Source organism: Aptenodytes patagonicus, chromosome 2 (genome assembly GCF_965638725.1).
Source record: "Aptenodytes patagonicus chromosome 2, bAptPat1.pri.cur, whole genome shotgun sequence".
Lineage (NCBI taxonomy): Eukaryota > Metazoa > Chordata > Aves > Sphenisciformes > Spheniscidae > Aptenodytes > Aptenodytes patagonicus.
This window is the reverse complement of record NC_134950.1, coordinates 66,759,743-66,766,593: the sequence shown is the minus strand read 5'-3', so window position 1 is coordinate 66,766,593 and position 6,851 is coordinate 66,759,743.

The following is a 6,851-nucleotide window of genomic DNA, read 5'->3' as shown; positions in this document are numbered from 1 at the left end:
ATTGGAACTTACATTTTTTTCCCTAAGGGGCTATTTTTATTTATTTTTTTTCCAATTTCCTTCACCAGCTCCCCAAGCTGAGGGGGAGACCATTTCCTCTGCTATAAATGAAGGCAGCTAGAGTCCAATCTTCCTTCCACTGAAGTCACAGACTTCACACAAAACAGGGAGAGAGAAATTCACTTTGCTCAATAGTTGTCATTTCAGTTCTTTATGTTTCTGTTTCCTTAGAGACTTGCGTGCTTGTAGATAGGCATACATTTGCTGATAAACACACCTCATTGTACTTTCTTTGCTTTTACAGGTTGAGGTTTAAAAAGTGTTCATGCGTTCCTTTCATCTTTTGTTTTCTCATATGTGCTAACAGAAACAGTAGGGTTGCTGTGATAACATATGCAGGATAAAAACAATAAAACTCTGACTTGGGATGTTCCTCAGTAGTTACCTTGCCTAAATAAATTTATTGACTATAATTATAACAGATCAAAACAATGATATCGGGAAACAAAATAAACTGTGTACACTCAACCTCTCCCAAATATTGATCTTGTTGTCACAAGTATTATTGCACCGTGTTCTTTTCCTCCATTTCCATATCCATGACAATTCATATCCAACAGACATTGCCAAACAAACATGGTATCTCTACTACTTCTTACATGCTATGGTAAGATAACAAGGTTGATATCCTTAGTCTGGTAGGTTGTGTTGAAAACCTGCAAGATTGATCTTTCTAGCATGTCTATATGAACCTATTATCAGATCATCTCAAAATCTTCAATGAATTTAACCTGACAGAACCTCTGTGAAATAGGAAACTCTTATAATTACCACTTTACGTATTTGGGAAGTGAGCATCATGAAGAATAAGACCAAAATTATTAAAGTTATTAAAATGCCCCTGCACTCAGGAGCCCATAAGATGTCACTGGTTTAGATGCCCAAGTTTTCCTGAAGTCACAGACCACAATAACTACAGCACCCATCCAATTCAAAGCAGTGGCTGGGCCACCAGCAAACCCCAGAATCATTCATAGTCGCCAAACTATTGAACCTCAAGTCCATCCTTCTGTGTCTGGTTTTGACTGGAAAATATAGACCTGAAGAGTCTTTTCACACAAAAATTCTCCAAAGAAGAAAATATTGCCATCCTTCTGGGAAGTGTTGTGGGTCTGATGAATCTGTTTCTTTTTTCGTTGTTGAAACTAGTTTTGTCTAATAATTCCCAATGACCTCTTACTCTACAGCATGCCAGCTACGTTACTGCAGAATAGTAGGAATTGGCACCTGCTCAGAAAGCCGAATTGTTCTGAAGCAGATCTTTCTTTAGGTCTTTCTTTCATTAATGAACCTCAGAAGATCACATTCTGAAAGTTCACTCTGACGTCCTGTCTACATTCAGTAGCAACCTCAGACTAAAGTGATTGTTAAAAAGGGTGCAGAATAGGAAAATAAATCAGTATTGGTGTCAGTTTGTTTTATTTCAATAATGGTCACCATGGAAACAAAGTCACTGACCTATTTCTTTTCATACATACAAATAAACACGAGGGTTTCCAATTTTCATATATACCATTTTTTGTACCAACAATTTACCTTACAGAATGTCCATAATGTACTATCTTATTGGAACTTACATTTTTTCCCTAAGGGGCTATTTTTATTTATTTTTTTGCCAATTTCCTTCACCAGGGAGACAATGAAGACTCAGTACTGTCATTGTAATACCAGACCACTTCTATTTTCACTACACCTACCCTTGCACATAGGTGCAGTGACTATAAACCAGCAATCTAACAGCAGTATGATTAGATGTGCTTCAACAGCCACTTCTGACTCGTCACATTCATTTCAGATTACTTCATTCTGCATCTTTTTAAAATATTGGTCAGTGCTACAACACAAGAAGAACATCTTCCTAATGACAAGCTAGCTGCCATTGAGTGGACACCTTCTGCTTCCAATGGAGAAGGCATTTTCTCTTACCTCCCCAACATGGCACCCTTTAAACAATTTATAACTGCTGACCTGGCTTGTGTCATACTGTTCAGAACCTATGGATACGTTCTTTGCTTGTTGTGTTTGCATTATTCACATTGATTTATATGCACTTAGATAAGCTGTAGGTGTCATGAACCCACAGATAAATAGTTTTAACCAGCTGACACCCAAAGTGAGTGTGAACATAGAAGCACAACATGTGCATACTTGCACAAAGAAGAGGATAATGGAGTTTGCAAGGAATACTGTAAAAACATCAGGTTGGGGTGCCATTTCTCCTTTTAATACTGAGCACACAATAACACCCTCTCCCTAACCCCCTTAAGCATTGACTGTGTATGTTGTGTGTGTGCAATGTACTGTGACCTCAAGGATAACCACTTATGTGTGTGGGAAGAGAGACAAATCCTATATGGAAATAGAGTACAGGGATCTCATTAGGTCATGCAGAGAGGAAATGAGAAAGGCAGAAGCCCAGCTAGAACGCAATCTGGCCGCTGTCGTTAGAGACAACAAAAAACGTCTTTACAAATATATTAATGACAAGAAGAGAGCCAGGGAGAAGCTCCATCCTTTATTGGATGTGGGGGGAAACATTGTCACCGAGGATGAGGAAAAGGCTGAGGTACTTAATGCCTTCTTTTCCTCAGTCTTTAACAGGCAGACCAGTTATCCTCAGGGTACTCAGCCCCCTGAGCTGGAAGACAGGGACGGCAAGCAGGATGAACCCCCCATAATCCAAGAGGAAGCAGTCAATGACCTGCTACGCCACCGGGACGCTCACAAGTCTATGGGGCCGGATGGGATCCACCCGAGAGTGCTGAGGGAGCTGGCGGAGGAGCTCGCCAAGCCACTCTCCATCATTTATCAGCAGTCCTGGCTAACGAGGGAGGTCCCGGATGACTGGAGGCTTGCCAATGTGACGCCCATCTACAGGAAGGGCCGGAAGGAGGATCCGGGGAACTACAGGCCTGTCAGCCTGACCTCGGTGCCGGGGAAGATTATGGAGCGGTTCATCTTGAGGGCGCTCACAAGGCATGTGCAGGACAACCAGGGGATCAGGCCCAGCCAGCACGGGTTCATGAGAGGCAGGTCCTGCTTGACCAACCTGATCTCCTTCTATGACCAGGTGACTCGCCTAGTGGATGAGGGAAGGGCTGTGGATGTGGTCTACCTGGACTTCAGTAAGGCCTTTGACACCGTCTCCCACAGCAGTCTCCTAGAGAAGCTGGCGGCTCACGGCTTAGACAGGTGGACTCTGCGCTGGGTCAAAAACTGGCTGGACGGCCGGGCCCAGAGAGTTGTGGTGAATGGAGTTCAATCCAGTTGGCGGCCGGTCACGAGCGGTGTTCCCCAGGGCTCAGTACTGGGGCCGGTCTTGTTCAACATCTTTATCGATGATCTGGATGAGGGGATTGAGTGCACCCTCAGTAAGTTTGCAGACGACACCAAGTTGGGCGGGAGTGTTGATCTGCTGGAGGGTAGGAAGTCTCTGCAGAGGGACCTGGACAGGCTGGATCGATGGGCCCAGACCAATTGTATGAGGTTCAACAAGGCCAAGTGCCGCATCCCGCACTTCGGCCACAACAACCCCATGCAGCACTACAGGCTTGGGGAAGAGTGGCTGGAAAGCTGCCCAGCAGAGAAGGACCTGGGGGTGCTGGTTGACAGCCGGCTGAACATGAGCCGGCTGTGTGCCCAGGGGGCCAAGAAGGCCAATGGCATCCTGGCCTGTATCAGAAATAGTGTGGCCAGCAGGAGTAGGGAAGTGATGGTGCCCCTGTACTCGGCACTGGTGAGGCCGCACCTCGAATACTGTGTTCAGTTTTGGGCCCCTCACAACAAGAAGGACGTTGAGGTGCTGGAGTGTGTCCAGAGAAGGGCAACGAGGCTGGTGAGGGGTCTGGAGAACAAGTCTTCTGAGGAGCGGCTGAGGGAACTGGGGTTGTTTAGCCTGGAGAAGAGGAGGCTGAGGGGAGACCTCATCGCTCTCTACAACTACCTGGAAGGAGGTTGTAGCGAGGTGGGTGTCGGTCTCTTCTCCCAAGTAACTAGTGATAGGACGAGAGGAAATGGCCTCAAGTTGTGCCAGGAGAGGTTTAGATTGGACATGAGGAAAAATTTCTTTACTGAAAGAGTGGTTAAACATTGGACCAGGCTGCCCAGGGAAGTGGTTGAGTCCCCATCCCTGGAGGTATTTAAAAGACGAGTAGATGAGGTGCTTAGGGACATGGTTTAGTGGGCATGGTGGTGTTGGCTTGACGGTTGGACTCGATGATCTTAGAGGTCTTTTCCAACCTTAATGATTCTATGATTCTATGAAATGTTGAAAAGTAAAAGAATAATATTTACTATATTGTGGCCTCTGAGACTATGCCCTGTGCTTGTCTTATCTCGGTAACTGTTAAATAACCTAGCACATTAGCTGCATGTTCTGGACCAAATGCACTGCTAGAGTAGCTCTAGTGATGTAATACACATATTTTCCTCTCCTTTAAGCAACGTAAATCCATATAATACCATTGAATTTGATGGCATTACTCCAAGACTAAATAGATATAACTATGAACAGAATTATCTGACTGAACCAAGCTGTTCAGAAAGAAATCAAAGACATGCCAGAGAGAAAGTGCCTTTTATTTTATTGCTCTGTGACAAGCCTGACTGCTCTATCTTTCACAGGCATTTTAGGCTTAAGCTAAAGGCATATGAAAATACTTGTTTTAAGTCAAGTTCATCTACATCACTGTTCATAGCAGTCAATATATGCATTTTAACTGACCTGGGAATTGGGTGTTGTCTAGGTCACTTCATATGGAGATTTGTTGGACATTTTTTTTTTTTCCAGAAAGGATTATGCCTAAACTTTGGCTGCTATTGTTTCTGCAATCTACTAAACAAATGTGGTTACAATTTCCTAACTCCCATTGCCCAAATTTACTTAAACTGCTTCATAAACAGAATTTAAACATGCTTTAGCTAGTGATAGATTAAACTTTTCCTCTAATACACTTCCAAAACCTCTGTTCCAGCTGAGGGCACTGACCTTCCAAATAAATAAAACATGTTTTGTTTCCATGCTCTGTATCTATCTCAATGGTCTGTAATCTTTCAAACTTTCCTTCCCCCTCCTTCTCTTGGGTTCTGCTGCCGTTTCCCACTGATGACACCGATACGCAAGCTTCCTTATTGGGTAACGTTGGGCAAGTTTAACTGCTGCTGTCCACTGAAGGAAGATTTCTGTAATGACATCCGCCAGTTTTTACAACAGCAGCCTGGGGAGTCTGAACTCAGCAGTCAACAGCTTGTGGGATTACACAGGAAGAGGAAAAATAATAATAAAAAAACCCTACCACCAACTGTTTCAGTCTTAATAAACGCCAATGATTTTTGTTATCTCGAATCACTGGGATATAAAGTCAGAGGGCTTTCTCCTCATTTCCCACTTTCTAATATTTCAATGTTCAGTCCAGATTTTATTTTTCAACTTTAAAACATTTTTTAAGCTTATTTGATATTTGTATCTTTCCATTGGTCAGGGATACAGTATGGGAGAATTGGTGTGTGGACATAAGTGATGGTGACTCTTCAGTGCCAAGCAGAGCTCACCGGTAGCGTGTGAGCTCTTTGCAGTGTCCCTGCAAAGAGTAAAAAATCCATTGAGAATACAGACTGTAAAAACAGTGCCGTTTTACTTCATATCATCAGTTCTTAATATATTTAGGGTTATCTTTGTTTAGTTCAATAACAAAAATTAATACATACTACATTAGGATTGCATAGTCCACTAATAGTTCCAGATTGATGGGACGAGTGGTGATAGTTGCATAATAAGTTTTCTAAAGTAAAACCACCCTAAAAAGTGCATTGTGTTCCAGGCGACTGCATGGGTAACCCAGAGTATTCTGCAACCTGCCTCTGAGCAAAGAGAGTAGCCAAATTTTAACTGTAGGAGTTAGCTTCAGAAAGAGTTTTTATTTCTTTGTCAAGTGGAGTTTGCAAATGGGAAGTTGAAGTAAACTAAATTAAAACAGGATAAAATAAAATAGCTTTTCTTTAATGACTATGCTAAATTTGATACATCAACCACCCACATAAACACAGAATCTTAATTTTAAAGATTTAGAATTCTAAATATAGGCATTGTTGACAGAAGTAATTTCAGAGAGAGTGAAAGAAAAACCCAGGTCAGAGACGGAGTATGCGTAGCAATAGTATCTCTTTAGAAATATACTCTCCCTCTGGTTTTGGCCATCCTCCAAAATTCTACTTCTGAGACATCCCAAACAATGGAGACGTTATAACGAGAACCCGTGGAACAGTGTCCTGCATCGCACTGATGGTTTATAAAAGAGTGGTTTGTCTCAGCTAACCGTTCCACGTATATAAAATTAATGGTCTCAAAAGACAAGTAAATGCTTACTGCACATAGCAAACACATTGCAGAAATCCACTTAGATGGTACTAACATTCCATTAATTTTCTCTGCACCTTGCCAGAATAAGCAGGCAGCCGGCAGGGTACTCCCATGTGTAAGCCCAGACCTTGGAAGGGCTGATTCCTACAGGCAGATTCCTCACACCATACTTAAGGTGCTTAAATGAAAATGATCAGATTTTCAAAACGGTGAGAAACACACAGTTGGCATGGACATCGAGGAGATCTGCAGCTTCTAGGCAAGCCAGGTACCTCCTCTTTGGGCACCTAACTACAGTGTAGCTCTGGCTGCTCAAACTTAAAAATCTTGGTGTAAGTCTGGATCTACAGGATTTTGTACTGCTTAAAGTTTTTTGACTTGATTAGTGTTTTTTCTATTAAAATTATCGAGATGATGCATTCCCAAATTTAGA